The 15706-nt window shown below is 49.9% G+C and overlaps 1 protein-coding gene across 5 annotated transcripts in view; it reads left to right on the plus strand.

Annotated features, from left to right (window-relative positions):
• Positions 1-452: 452 nt before the first annotated feature.
• The window catches only part of Atp2b4 (ATPase plasma membrane Ca2+ transporting 4), a 102132-nt gene continuing 86878 nt past the window's right edge, over positions 453-15706 (plus strand). For all 5 annotated transcript variants that reach the window (XM_059280789.1, XM_059280784.1, XM_059280786.1 and 2 more), the window contains exon 1: positions 453-832. The gene's annotated coding sequence lies outside the window, so the exon portion shown is untranslated. The remainder of the gene's footprint in view (positions 833-15706) is intronic.

Consider the following 15706-nt stretch of genomic DNA (forward strand, 5'->3'; position numbering starts at 1 on the left):
CCAGTTCAGACGGGGTCAGTAGGGCAGGTGCCCAGAGCCTCCTGAGGTTTCTTGGTCCTGAATGTAAATCAGTATGAGATTGGGAGGTCTGGAGGAGCTGCAGGAAGCAGAAAGGCTTGCAGACGCTTCCTTTATTTCCCCTCCACACAGCAACGGTTGAAGACCGCTGCCCACATCCACTCCCACCTCCACCCATACCCGCCCCTGCTCTGCTCTCCTTTCAACAAGTAAGAACCAGCGCTGGGGGAAAGCCAAGAGGGCAGAGGATTCCCCCTAGGCTTCACCATTCCGCCTTAAGACCGACCAAGAAGCATCATCCCGCCGCGTCTTGCGCTCGGGCCACCTTAAGAGCTGAGCAATGCTTTGGCCTCCCGCCAAGCCCCACCCCCGCCGGCTCGCGCTCCGCCCCTTTCTCCTCCCGCTCTGCTGGGGGAGAGCTGGGGAGCCCCAGTCTGGCCGGAGTTGGCTGGAGCGGTTGCCATGACAAGCAATTTCTTAAGACAGCCCCGCTGTTGAGACCGTCCTAGGCTGGGGGTGGGGTGGGGGCACGAACTTCCTGGGGGACCATCCCTCCGAAGACGGCGAGGTCGGACACCCGCCCAGCTCCCTGCACCCATTTTCTTCCAGGAAGGTCCTTCGCGTGGAAGGGCTGGGGAAGAAGACCCAGCCCACTCCCCCAGCTCTAGCTCAAAGCTGTAGCTCAAAGCCGGCATCCCTGGGTGGTTTACCACACTGGGTCGAGCGGTGGGTGGTCACCCCACCCTACTCGGTCCATGGAAACGCGGAGGGAGAGTCCCGCTTGGAGACACCTGAATCTTTGCTAGAAAGAGAGGTAGGTTTGCAGAGAATGAATTGACTCCGGGATTTGCAAACTTTGTTTCTTTCTTTCCTCTCAATGGCTTCTCGAAGTACCCGAATTTCCTCATGCTCGCAAATTCTGGGAGGGTGGGGTGGTGGAATAGGAAAGAGAGGTGGGGGGAGAAAATGAGAATGATTTCTTCAACACTCTTTTTCTTCCCTGGGTTCTGAAGAATCGCATAATCAAACAAGTGATTTCTTTGCGTTTTCCTCTGGATCATGGGATGGGTGGGGAAATGGGGATGGGTGGGGAAATGGAGGGACTGCCTTTTTCTCACCCAAATTAAGCTCTTGGAACGAGTATTTATTCCAGCCGACCCCCATCCGCTCCTGCTCTCCCCCCTCCCCCTCGGCTTGGGAACCAGCTGCAGAATGGAAAACTGTTGCGGAAAAAAATATTTTCCGCGTCTGTTCCCTTTCTCGAAAGCCCCAAAGAGAGATGGGAAAAATAGAACCAAATAAATCTTCAGCGGGAAGGAAGGCCTTAGAGCCAGGGAGGGGGCGCACTGGGGGTGTGAGGTGGAGATAGGCTAGGAGAAGTTGGAGGGTGAGACCCGGAGCGCACAAATTAAATTTCTTTGGCTTTGCATAGAAACCTCAGCAGTTTCTCTCTGCGGCTTACAAAACATCCTCAGACTTTGACGTCTATAATTAGCTGTGGAAAAAGCTGGGAGTTCCCTCTCACTGCTGTTGTTTGAGTGAGTGTAAGCGTCCAGAACCAACTGTATGAGTGTCTCTGAGGGCACCGCCCCACGCATCCCTGCTTCTACAGGGAAGGAAGGAGAAGGGGCCGACTGAAAAGTTTGCAGTTTCAAGCCCCAGGCTGTGGGGCTGGCTGGCTTGGGCCTCTGGCATCTTGAGAGGGTCCCCGAACAGATCGCTTAAGTGAGAGACGCTAAGGCTGGGATTGTCCCCCCTCTTTTTCTTCTCTCCTTGGTTTGGTAGTGGGGTGGTGGCTGGTATCTTTCCCTGAGATGAGTCCAGACTTATGCTCTGGTCCACCTCTAGAAGAGTGCCTACTTCTTTCCAGCTTGGGGGTGGGGGGATGGGAGGAGGGGCCCAAAAAATCCTGGGAGCAGATAAAGCACGCCCTGACCGGAGGCATCTCCTTCCTGGTTACTCCTGCAGGACTCTCAATGCCCTCCAGACCTGATGCCCGCTCACGCTGGCCAGGTTGGGTAGTTGGGGTGTCAGGTGAAGAAATCAGGCAGCTGCTGTGATGCTGAGAGAGGGAAGGAGAAGGGGGGGGGGGCAGACAGATTCCCATTCTGCAGGCCGTCTTCTCCTCCAGTTGGGGTGTCTGGCAGGGCGTCTTCAGATCCACTCCCTCCATGCTTGACACCCCTACCCACCCACATGAGCACCCCCTGTTTCTGGCTCTTCCCACTTAAGAGACCCTTGCCTGTAGCCCCCTTGCTCTGGGTTATTCCAGGCTGGGATCATCATGGAAAGGGGGCTAGGGGAGAGGAGAATCTCAGAAGCGGACCCTATGATGTGGGCAGGCTAGCTAAGTTATCTTCCGAGGCTATGAGAAAAGCCTTGCTTGAGACCCTAGAAAAGAAATAGTTTAAAAGGTAGCCAGGCAAGCCGCCAGCCAGCTCGAGCTTTCATTTGGAGGTGTCTGGTGACGGATCAGGCTTGTACCCCTCAGCACTCTACCCTACCTGTGGTCTCACCGACCACAAGAAGAACTGATGCCTTTCTTCTACGAGAAGGGGAGGAGGGAATCCCGGGAGCAGATACTGGTAGGTTAAGGATGGCTGCTTTGTGAGATGCCGGCTGAGCGCACACGCACTAGGGTGCTTGCTCTAATGGCCCTGAGTCCTGGCTGGGTCTTGGGCAGCTGGGGAGACTGCTTTTCAGGCAGCTGTGCCCCCACCTCTCCCAGCTGTGAGACCCGCAGGGCTGGGAATACTGCAGGAGAATCTGGACCCCCTCCCATCTAGCAGCCTGTGACCTGCCCTGCCGCCAGCCTCTCAGCAGCCCGGCTCCACCCTCCTGACTGGCTTTGCCCTAGTCAGAGTACTCAGAGGAGAAATGGCTTAGACGGAGCAGAGGCTTCCAGCCTTCCGGCCCCTGCCGGTGCCTCAGTCCCTTACCCTTCTGTTTCCCATCTCCGTGCCCCTGGATCCTTGGATCCAAGGTCAAGTTGAAGGGGCTTAGCTTGCCTCATCCCTCGGATTCCCGGCTTCCAGCACAGCCGGGACAACTAGAGGCACTCTGTCAACACTTACACGGGAAAAAAACGGGACAATTTAATTTTAAAAAAATATTTATTGGGGGACTACATCTGGAGGTCAGAGGACATTGTGTTCTCTTTTTCCACCATGTGGGTCCATGGAGAGCAAACTCAGGTCATCAGAGGCTTCAAGACAGCAGTCCTTACCCCACAGATCCGCCTTGCTCGTCCCAAGGGGTGGAGTAATAGCACCTGAGAATCCATTGCATGGGGAGGTGCAGGAAGGGGCCCCTAGTTTACCCTCCGTTCTTTAGCTTCTCCTTGCTCTGGGAACCCGGCTCACCACAGAAAACGGTGGGAGGGAGTGGCTGAGTCAGATTTGTCACATTGCTGTGGTCTTTGATGTCAGAAGAGAATCAAAATGAGGGTACTATGGGTGGGGGAGGGGGCAAACTCAAAACTAAACAGTCAGAATCTGCCCGAGGCGTAAGTAAGGTGGTATGTGTGAATGAAGGTCACTGAGCAGGAATAGCAGGGAGCCTTACATCCCACTCCCACTTTCTAGAAGCTCTGGAGAGGAAGGGGGACTGGAGCTGCTCTGCCACCACCTATCAGCTGCTCCAACTGCCACCCGAGACTATTAAGTTGACTTTTCTCGGTACCCATGGCCCTTTGCTCTTTATTCAGTGCTCTGGGCCTCTGGCCCAGCACCCACATTAAGATCCACCAAACTTCTGAAGGAGATGAGGAGTATGTTTATTTGGAGGTGCCTAGGATCCCGAGAAGCACATTTGACGTTACCTTACAGGTAATGCCCCACCCTGAGCCTGCCCTTCCTTGGAGGGATATCTGCCAGGCCATCTGTGTTCCTTCCCTACAGGTAACTCCTGCCCACCCAGCCCACTGCCTGCACCTCGGAGGGCTTTGATTCTCTCCATCCCTAATGCCAGGAGGGAGGTAGTGGTGAGGAAGACAGGGTGGGGCAGGCACCCTCTAGATACAATCTAACTAGGCTAAGAGCATTTCTCCACTTTTTTCTCTCTGGGAAATAGATAATATGCTCATTGTTTTCACAGAGTACGTATTTATAGATGCCATGTTTTGATATATGTACATACTATATAATGTTCAATTCAGATCTCAAACATTTATCATTCCCTTGTGGTTAAAAAAAATTCAAAGGTGTTTCCTTGCAGATTGGCATGAACAGCATGCTATCACTTTCTCCAGTCATATCATAGCACAACAGAATTTATTACTCCTCTCAGCTCCAGCTAGGTGGTGTCCATCATCCTGTCTTCATCCCTCCTCCCTAGCCTGGCAACCAATCAGCTTTTCCAGATTCCACATGAGGTCATCTGCTATTTGTCTTGCTGTGCCTGGCTAGTTTCACTTAACATCGTGCCCTCCAGCTCCTTCTACATTGTTGCAAATGACAGGTTACCATTCTGCTCATGGCTGATAACATTTTCTTTACCAGTTCATCAGCTGATGGATACTTTGGTTGTTTTGATTTCTTCACTATTTTGAATAGTGCTGCTACCATAGACAGAGCAGGCAGATAGATGCCTCTTCTTTATGTTGATTTTATTTCCTCTACATATGTACCCAGTAGTGGGAAGGCTGGATCATATGGCAGTTCTGTTTTTAATTCTGTTTGTTTATAGGGTGCTGGGAATCGAGCCTAGAACCTCTTGCGTGCCAGGCAAGTGCTCAGCCACTGGACACTCCAGCTCTATTTTTTTTTTGTTTTGTTTTGTTTTGTTTTTCGAGACAGGGTTTCTCTGTGTAGCTTTGCACCTTTTCCTGGAACTCACTTGGTAGCCCAGGCTGGCCTTGAACTCACAGAGATCCGCCTGGCTCTGCCTCCCGAGTGCTGGGATTAAAGGCGTGCACCACCACCTCCCGGCTCCAGCTCTATTTTTTACCGTTTTGATGAACCTGACAATGTTTTCCATAATGACCGGATCATTTCCCCTTTTCTGTAGGTCATAGACGTGAGTGTGCCCTAGAGTCCAGGGGGCTGTGTGGAGAGTTTTACACTCTGCTTCCCCTCCCAGCATCTCTGTCACCTCTTTCCCTAGGACGAGCAGCTCTTGTTCCACTGATCTATTTTCTTCAAACATGTTCCAACAGAAATGATGAGGACTCTCTTCTGCCTCCTCCTTCAGTGACTTCAGCCCACGTAAACTCGGTGGGAACCAAGGAAGAGAGAAACCAGGAAGGAACTAGTTAGAGTCAGAGCGATGGCTCCTGGTCAGAGAAGTGTCTGTTGTTGAGTATGGAATGGGGAGAGAAGTGAAAGGAGAGGAAAGGGGAGGAGGACATAGGCACCCAGGAACCGGGTCCCCACCTCTCGGTCACTGCTCTCAGTGTGCCCTCTCTCAGGCTGTCATGGCAGCCTCGGCCCTCTTCTCCTGGCTCACCACGTTTCATACACGAATCCCAACAGCTTGGGAAAATGAACTGGCGTGGCATTAGCAAGGCTACCTTCTCTCTACCTTCCTGCCATCACTTTAGGGTGGGCACTGTCGTTGAAGTGGTGTGCTTACTGCTAGACATGTCTGGGACTCGGCCTGGGTTCAAAGAAACTCAGCTCAAGGCGCTACAGTGAGGTTTAGTTAGTTTGTAGAATCAATGTCAGGAGGATAAAGTAGTACAGCCTCCAGAGGGAAGATGCCACACACACATTTACACGGCAGCCCAAGTCGTTATCCCAAAGATGCGTACCCACAAAAAAGAAACATGCGTGCATAAGGCAAGTCAAGGTGCATTTGTAATAGAAACCATTGCAAATTGTCCTACTGCCCATTCTGAAGAGCATAGCTAAATCTGGGTATGGTGGTGTACACCTATAATCTAGTCACTTGTGAGGTTGAGGCAGGAGAAGTGCTGTGAATTAGAGGCCAGCCTGCAGTGCCCAGCAAAACCTTGTCTCAAAAAAGAGAAAGATGAGTTGGGCGTGGTGGTGCATGCCTTAATCCTAGCACTGGGGAGACAGGGGCAGGAGGATCTACGGGCAAGATCCAGGGCAGCCGGGCCTACACAGAGAAATCCTGTCTCAAAATAACAGAGAGAGAGAGAGAGAGAGAGAGAGAGAGAGAGAGAGAGAGAGAGAGAGAGAGAGAGAGGGGTGCATGTGCACACACATGCCTATGTGCATACACACACAAATAATAAATTCGAAATGAGAAAATAGTTCCCTATAGGAGGCAGATGAGGTGACAGGAAGTGAGGCTTTTTTGGTGATGCTTTTTCGGACAGTTTTAATTAAAATACTTATTTCAACAATTAAATTAGGTCCAAAAAAAAAAAAAAAAAAAAAAAAACAAACCCTAAATCTGACTACAATAGAAAAACTGACTAATAGAATAACAATTTCATTACAAAGGATTAAGAAAAAACTTTAAGGGCTTTTTTTTTTTTTTGAGACAAGTTTAGACCGGTCTTAAACTTGTAATAATCTTCTGCCTCGTCCTCAGGAGTGCTGGAGTTGTAGCCCATGTGCCACTACATCCAGCTAATTAAAATGTTTTTCATTGTCAATGCTCTGACTCTATATTCTTGGTGGAATATATAGTCTAAGAATTGAGAGAAACTTCAGACTGTGCTTCATAGGTATGCTGTAAGTCACAATATCGGTGTCCCGAACAGAAAACCGTTCTGCTGTTAGAGGGAGTATGGGATGAGTATCTGTGCTTGGAACTTAGATGTCTGAAGTCGGGGTCTGAATGTGGAACAGAGAAGAGCATGGATGGAGAAGGTGGGGAAGCATGCATGGGATTCTTTACTTCTTTGTCTGTTTTGTTGATCTGTCCACCAAAGGCATTTAGAAGCGAAGCTACATCCAGTGCCGGATTTTTGTTTATTTATTCATTTTTATTGCGTGCATGTGTGTATACGAGGTGTATGGGGAGAGGGTACATGTGTGAGGGGGTGGTCAGAGAACAACTTTGTGGAGCCCAAGGATAGGATTCAGTTTGCCAGTCTGGCACAGCAAGTGCCTTTACCTGCTGAGCCATCCTGTCAGCCCCTGGATTTTTATTTCTAGGTACCATGTCCCCTGTTAGAAGTCAGCATCACTTGGCTGTTGTCAGGTGTGAGAATGGCCAAGGACAGTGAACTGTGTTGTGGCAGGAAGCTGGAGCACACTCATGTCAAAGAACACAGGAGCCTGCATACGGGGCCTTTGCAGTGATATGAGACACCAAGAAACAAAACAGAGAAGGAGCCCATGCAGTGAAAGGGACCTCACGAGCCCAATCTAACAGCAGAAGGGGCAGGGAAGAGCCGGAAGGGGAAAACCCTTCACAGAAATGCCCGCTAACCAGATGCAGAAGAAGTGTCGGAACTCTTTACATTTCAATTTGGCCTGGCCTGGTGATTGCCAGGGAGACTGAGGCAGGAGGATCACAAGTTCAAGGCGGGACTGGTAACTTAAAAAGGCCTTGTCTCAAAATAAAAATCTAAAAAAAAAAAAAAAAGAAGAAGGCTTGGAATTTAGCTTAATGGTAGATTACTTGCCTAGGACCTACCAAGCCTTGGTTCAGCCTTTTATGGTGCAGCAGATAAGCTTATTTAAATAAGCATGTTTATTTATTTAGCTGGGCATGGTGGCAGATGCCTGCAACCTCAGTTACTTGCAACACTATAGGGTGGTGTCTTAGTTAAGGTTTCTGTTGCTGTGAAGAGACACCATGACCACAGCAACTCTTATAAAGGAAAACATTTCACTGGGATTGGCTTGCTGTTCAGAGGTTCAGTCCTTTATCATCATGGTAGGAAGCATGGCAGCATGCATGCAGACATGGTTCTGGAGAAGGAGCTGAGAATTCTACATATGGATCTGCAGGCAGCAGGAAGAGAGAGTAAGCCTTGCTTGAGCTTCTAAAACCTCAAAACCCCTCACTGACACACTTCCTCCAACAAGGCCACACCTCCTAATAGTGCCACTATCTAGTGGCCAAACATTCAAACACATGAGTCTTTGGGGGCCATTCCTATTCAAACCACCACAGGTGGTGAGTTCATAGCCAGTCTGAGCTATATAGTGAGGTTCTAACTCAAAATTGTTTAAGTTTGAATTTTTATTTTATTTTATTTTGTGATAAGGTCTTACTTTGTAGCCCTGGCTAGTTTGGATCTCACTAATGTAGACCTCAAACTCACAGAGATTCACCTGCCTCTGCCTTCTGAGTGCTGGGATTACAAGTATGTGCCACCATACCTGCCCTTAATTTGATTTTTAGTTGAAAAATAATTATATATGGAATAAACCATGTGATATCTTGATATATACTATGGAATAAGTAAATTAAGATGACTAACATATCCAGGACCACATATCTATCTTTTCAATGTTGTGGTATAAGCACTTAAAGTCCATTCTCTTAGCAGTTTTGAAATATATTTTATAATTAACTGTAGTCTCTACACTCGACAGCAGATCACAAAGACTTATTACTTCTCACTGAAACTTTTTATCTCTTGGCCAACATCTCCCAACCTGACTTTTCCTTCAGAATTTCCCCAACAATAAGCTGATTCAGGCTAAGCTCATTAGCAGATGATAAAATTATTGAGCAGGGAGGAGGGAGCACTATTAGATAAAAGGTTGGTCCCAGCATGCATTGCAGAGTGACTGGCTCAACAGAAATGGCTTTTTCACAGTTCTGAAGGTCTAAGGCCAGACACCGGCAAACTGGGAGGCAGACGAGGGCCACTTCCTGATTAGACCATTTTCTCCATGTATCCTCAGGAGATGGGGCGAGACAGAGACCATGGAGCTCGCTTGTGTCTCTTCAGAAGACACTAACCCTATTTGCCAGGCTCCTGTCCTCCGATGTCTCGTGCCGTCGCTTTTGAGGATTTAACTTCTACGAATTTGGGGTCACAGGAGCATTCAGTCCTGAATGCTCACCTCACAGATGCTCTTCACCTAAGCATGCACTTGTCACCTTAATAAGTACTCAAGCATGCTCAACCCCCAGACAGGAAAGCTTCCCTGAGCCTTGCAGTAGGAATTCCAACCACAGTCTGTGGTCTAGTCGAAACTGCTTAGCCAGATCTAGTTTCAAAGAGGTGACAGGGATGTCTAAGGTGGGGGCCATGCTAATTGGCAGCCAAGACGCTTCAAAAAAAAAAAAGGAGTTTCACAAAAACAAAAATTGGTGGTGGGGGGCACTGACAAACTGTCTGGCGGGAAGGGGTGGGTGCCTGCCACCCAAGCTGGGGACTGGAGTCAATCTCTGGGACACACAGGGTGGGAGAGGAGAACCACTGCTTGAAGTTGACCCTGACTTCCACATGTGCGCGCCCACACACAAAGTAAGTAAGTGAATGAAAAGAACACTGTCGCTACAGAAGGCTGGAGGTGGAACCCAGTGTAGATTAAAAGAAACAGAAGAAGAGCTGGAGAGGCGGGTGATTGATTAAGAGGACTTTCTGCTCCCTGCTCCTGTAAAGAACCCAGGTTCAGTTCCCAACACCAACATCCAGTGGCGTACAGCCTCCTGTAACTTCAGTTCCTGGGTGTGTAACACTTTCTGGCCTCTGTGGGGACTCTTATGTATGTAGCACGCATGAATAAAACATAAATCTTTTAAAATAAGAACATGGAAGAAATAAAAGAGACAGTCTATCCATGTACAATATATGAATTTTAATTTTTTTCTAATTTTTAAAAACAATATCTGTGTGTATGTGTGCTCTCAAGAGTGCATTTTTGGCATGTGTGTGGAAGTCAGACGACTGTGGGAGTTGTTTCTCTCCGTACGCCATGTGGGCACCAGGGATCAGATTCGGGCCATCAGCCTTGGTGGCAAGTACCCTTCCCCAATGAGCATCTCACTGGCCCAAAGTATGCATTTTAAAAATTAATTTTATATCTCTGTTTCCTTTAAGGAAATGAATGTTCTGCTTTGCATGCATGTCACCTTTTTCCTTTAAGTAGACGAATGTTCTGCTTTGCATGCATGTCTGTTAATCTTGTGTGTGCCTGGTCCCTGTGGAGGTCAGAAGAGGGTATCAGATCCCCTAGAACAGGGGTTACAGGCGGCTGTGAGCCACTGTGTGGGCACTGGGAATCAAACTTGGTCCTCTGCAAGAGCAGCCAGTGCTCTTAAGCACCGAGCCATCTCTCCAATTCCAGTGTATAACTTTTAATTGCATAGGGTGGGGGGTGTTTATTGCAATAGATATCCTGGGACAATTGGGAATATTTTAGTCTAGATATTAGATAATAGGTCATTATATTTTTTTTTAGATTTGAAAGTGGTAATATGGTTTTATGCGGTAGTATCCTTTTATGCAAAATATTAAAGGGAACATGTTTGTAAGTTATTTCCAAATGGTTCGGCAAAGGTGTGTGTGCAGGCACACATACACACTAAAGGAGAAGACAATGGTAACAGTTGGTACGTCTGCTGAGGATAAGACTTTTTCCTTAGTGTGTGCAGAGCCCCAAGTCCACCCCCAGTGCTACGAGAAAACCAGACAAAAGCACTGGATGTCTGTAGAGTGGATTGCTGTGCAGTTTGGGGGGTTTTGTCTTGTTTTCCTTCAGTATTTGAGGTGTGATATATTTAACAGTCTAAGATAGGGGGAGACCTGATACCAGCAAGGCCAGAAAGGGCCCCTAGACTCCTAGCCTCCCGCCCCATCTTCCCTAAGCAGCCAGCAGGGTCTTTCTACACAATTACCTCCCTTAGGTCCTCCCCCTCCCTCTGTGTTAGGTGAGTAGCCTAGTGGGCCAAACAGTGCACAGGGGAAGCGATGACACTCTGCCTTGGCCTGGAGGAAGCCTAGGGACTAGGGGCTTCACCATTTGAGGAGGGTCCCCGGTTGTAAGGAAGCCTAGGGACTAGGGGCTTCACCATTTGAGGAGGGTCCCCGGTTGTAAGAGGAAGAACGTGCCCACCGCCCCAAGGCTGTCTCCTCTTCTGACCCCTTCACATATTCTAATAAGGTGATTCTGAGGGAACCTGTGCTGTCTGCTCAGAGCCTTGGTCTCTGGGCTAAGCATGGCCTCTCTTCCAGACTCTCCCTTGCTGGGGACAGTATACCCGGCTGCATTGTCAGTGACCCATACCACAGTGTGGTCACCCCTACTTCCCAGCCTGGTCCTGGCTCTGGAGAGATCCAGTTTTGGGGGCTGCTCATCTTTCTGTCCCTGGAAAGCCAGGGCTAGGCCCAGTGCCACTCGGGGCTCTTTTCACATAGGGAAGGGCTATTGATCCCTCCTTCAATTCCTCTTCTGTCTTTTCGGGAGCCTGGGGGGAGCAGGAGCCAGGAAGCTGAAAATGGACAGACAGGGAGGGGTTTGTTCTAGGAGCCGCTGGGCCTGCCAGAGGAGCATAGAGCTAGGCATCTGTAGACATGGACGGCCTATGCGATGCTGTCTGTGTGACCTTAACTGAGGCAGCCATCTCCCTGAGCCTTGGTCTCCCTCCCTCACTGTACCATGAAACCAAGTTCAGTCGTTCAGAATCTAGACACTACACCCCGCAGCTCAGTCCCATCGTCTACTTGAGAGAACCCGAGGAAAGGAGGACCGGACGGGCTCTGCCTTGGACAGCCACCCTTGGAGTTAGAAGTTAAGACAGGTTATGGGTTCCCACCCCCAGTACTTCAGTTCACAGGGACTCAGTGTTAATACTTTCCCAGTGTCCCATTGCTGTCAAGAGATGGGTCAAGGAAACCCTTAGAAAAGAGAGCATTTAATTAGGACTGGCTTACAGTTTCAGAGGCTGAGTTCATTAGCATCATGGAAGGGACCATGGCAAAACACACACACACACACACACACACACACACACACACACACACACACACACACGATGCTAGTCAGTAACTGAGAGCCACATCCTGATCCTCAGGCAGAGAGAGAGAGAGAGAGAGAGAGAGAGAGAGAGAGAGAGAGAGAGAGAGAGAGAGAGATTGAGATTGAACTAGGCCTATCATGGGCTTTTGAAACCTCAAAGCCCACCCCCAGTGACATACTTCCTCCAACAAGGCACACCTCCTAATCCTTCTAATCCTATCCAGGAGTTCCACTCCTTGGTGACTAGATGTTCAAATATATGAGCCTATGGGGGCCATTTTTATTCAAACCATCACACCTAGCCATGACTGTACCATGTCAAGAGCTATCAACACTGACTCAAAGGTAGAGAAATCCAAGTCTTCAAGGACTTACTGTCTTCTAGGGGGTCACAAATCCCAAGAGACCCATTAGATTAAAATTACCCATGTGCAACCATTTTGACCCACAAACGGTAGTTTCCTATGATTCAGCCTAAATATCAGTATTGAATGTTGGAAATCAGGGATTGTATACTTAGTGCTGCAGGCCAGTGGGGTTAGCAACACGTGGGTAAGCTGTCGCTTGGTTGGCTAGCTTGCCCTCTCTTGCAGTATTTTTGGCCCTGAAAGTGGTACACGTGTTGGCCAAGTCTTTTTCCAAACTTCCGTTGAAATTCTTACATTAACCTTCCTGGAATTGGCCAAAACAGTTTCCCATGGAGAGAAGACATTGCCACCCACCTTCACAAGACTACCTCTATGTCCCTAGTACCTGGCTTGACACTTGAGGAGAAGAAACTTCAGGGAAACAGAAACAAACTATTCTTCCCCCTCACTTATGGCAGAGAGGAGGGCACACACTTAAAAGGGCCCTGGCTAGGCTGGAACTTACTACGTAGCTCAGATTGGCCTAGAACTCACAGCTATCCTCCTGCCTCTGCCTCCCAAGTGCTAGGATTACAGGCGTGTGTCACCATCCCTGAATAATTATTTGTTTTGTGGTACTGGAGATGGAACCTAGGGCCTCGGCAAGCATGCTACTACTGAGCTATACGTTCCCTGCCCATCTTTTACTTTGAGACAGGGTCTCACGAACTTGACCAAATTCCTGTAGACCAGGCTGGCCTTGGACTTGCAACTCTGCTGCTTAAACCTAGAAAGTAGCTGGGATTCTAGGCCTGTGCCTCCAGACCTGCCTCAACTGAAAATAATTTTGAGGAGAGGCAATTGCCAGACAGGATCTGAAGGGGTAGAAAGGAGAGGGTAGGTGTTGGGCAGAGGGGAGGCGGGGGGGGGGGGGAGCAAAGCTGAAAGGGTTGTGTGAGGCAGAGGGGAGGCAGGGGGTGCAAAGCTGAAAGAAGGGCTGTGGGGGGCAGAGGGACAGGGGCAAAGATGGAGGAAGGGCTATGGGGGGCAGAGGGGAGGTGGGGGGCAAAGCTAGAGGAAGGGCTGTGGGGGGCAGAGGGACAGGGGCAAAGATGGAGGAAGGGTTATGGGGGGCAGAGGGGAGGTGGGGGGCAAAGCTAGAGGAAGGGCTGTGGGGGGCAGAGGGACAGGGGCAAAGCTAGAAGGGCTGTGTGGAGCAGAGGGGAGGGGGGCAGAGCTGGAGGAAGGCTGCAGTGACTGCATCCTGCTGCAGACACTGAGAGCTCGAGTCGGTTGCTTTGGCAGGTGAGGGAGGCTGTGTCTGCGCCCACCCGCTGGCACGCCTCCAGCCTTGTCTGAGCCAGTACCAGTGTCGCAGGCAGGATGGCATCTGGCCTCAACAGCAGCTGCTGTCTACCTGCTCCCCTGGTGCCACGGACCATTAGGATGACTTTGATGTTTCCTCCCCACTGCCTGTTCTACACAGCGTTCTTTGTGGGGAGCCCTCGTAGGACATCTGTTAGATGTGAGGACAGACCCAGCTGGCATCCCCACTTCCAGGGGCTGTCTGACCTTGTACAGGGAGGTGGGCCACTGGCTTGGGGCTGGGAAGCAGCTTATGTTGTTGAGCCAGAGCCTGTGAGGTAGATAGAGTTAGGACAATAGTCCGTTTTCCTTCTCTGGCAAAAACAGAAACCTAGAGACTGACCCAAGGGCACCTAGCTCATTTGAGGCAGAGCCAGAGTCCAAATCCAGTTCTTCCCCTTCCAAGTCTACTACGGAGTGTTGGGCCCCCACCATGTCATCACTGGGTGACCCACCTCATCACTGAACCCCCCTGGTCCCAGAGTCTCTCCTCATATAACAGACAGAACCATTCCTGTACATTAGAGAATGGTGTGCCGCACCGCGAGGTCACGTGCTAGGAGCACTTTGGAAGAAAGATGCTAGACACCATGAAGCTGCTGTGCCATTGACAGTCAGGATCATTAGCACTAGAGGAAATGCAGAGCAGTGCTCTGGGGAGCACCACCCCCATCCACACAGCCGCTAATGGAGCCAGGCTCTCCTCTTCACAGCTCTCCATACAGTAGGGCCTTGAGCTGGAAGAGGCAGGAAATGATCTTGAGGGGAAGCAGGAGCCATGGCAGGGGTGGGCAGAACCTTCCTTCTGCCTGAGTACCCCTGGGCCTGCCTTTTCCTTGGTGCAGGCCCCCTGAGAGGGCAGAGGAGGTGCAGAGAGGAAACTGTGGGATCTCTGCTTCGTCCAGGGCAGCCGACTAAGCCAGATTAGCCTGTGACCTCTGATTTGGCGGTCTAAGAGCCAACCAGCAGGGTCACTATAACATGACAGTGTATGCTGGTTTTGTAGATGGAACCGATCTGTCACTCATCGAACGTAAACAGGACATGAGTGCAAACCATATGCCAGCCTCTATGTTGGGGGGTGGGAAAGTGCTATCCAGGAGACAGGAGGGGCCCAGAGTGACTAACCTGAAGCCCAGAGAAGCTTTGTCTGAACCAGGTACCTGCAGAAAGCCCTAACTGTGGCAGCGTTCCGGGGAATCTGGGACTTCAGACAAGGAAGCTCGGAGCTGGGAGGGCACCATTGCTGGCAGTCCTTGGGGTCATCAGTGAGCTGTGACTTTAGGGTAAAGGCCTTGCTCCTGTTCATTGATAAAAAGCTGCACTGGGCCAAGGTATGGTGCTTAAAAACTGGATGTTTGTCCAGTCTGCTGGATCCAGTCCTCTGGCCGCATCACAGCCTTGCCTGATTTCGTACGCCTGTGTGCATCCAGAGACCCCTGCTCAGATGGAGGTGAAGATGCCGCATCCCTGGGATAGCCAGAGGGGATGCAAATGGTACCCAGGGATAAGACAGTACACTTAGAGGAGACACTCTGTTTCTTCACTAGCCCTTCCGTCACACTTCCATCCCTCCACCCTCTATTCAGAAGCAGTACATTCAGCTTCCGATGGAGCGTACTGTACACGTTCCACGTTTATGGAGCCTCTAGAAAACACACACACGCCATCTTTCTTTGTGTGCCCTGTGGTGCTGTGACAGACAAAGGAGGTACAATGTAGAGTGCTGTGCAAACGTGAACGTGCTGGGCGTCCGTGGGGCTGTCTGTACTTGCTCCTCCCTCTCCATCTCTCTCCCTTCTGCCCACTGCCCAGCTCTCGGCACCCCAGCACGCTTCCTGGGCTACTGTCATCTTGTCCTCTCCCCTTGCCTAGACAAAACCTAAGGCAACATCTGTTCGTCTTAAAAATCAACTGTAGTGGGCACAGTAATCCAAGCTGATTTATCAATTGGTGTTCGGCATCTAACTTGGCATTTGTCATTCATACTCCCTCATCTTACAAAGAGATCAGTATCGGGAGTCTCCCTTTTACAGATTAGTGAGGGTATGTCTAACACAGAAGGCTGAGGAGGAGCAACCTTAGTCGGACGCATTTATGGGCTTCCTCTTTCTATCGCTGTGTGACTGACTAGTT

This window comes from Peromyscus eremicus, chromosome 15, assembly GCF_949786415.1.
Source record: "Peromyscus eremicus chromosome 15, PerEre_H2_v1, whole genome shotgun sequence".
Taxonomy (NCBI): Eukaryota; Metazoa; Chordata; class Mammalia; order Rodentia; family Cricetidae; genus Peromyscus; species Peromyscus eremicus.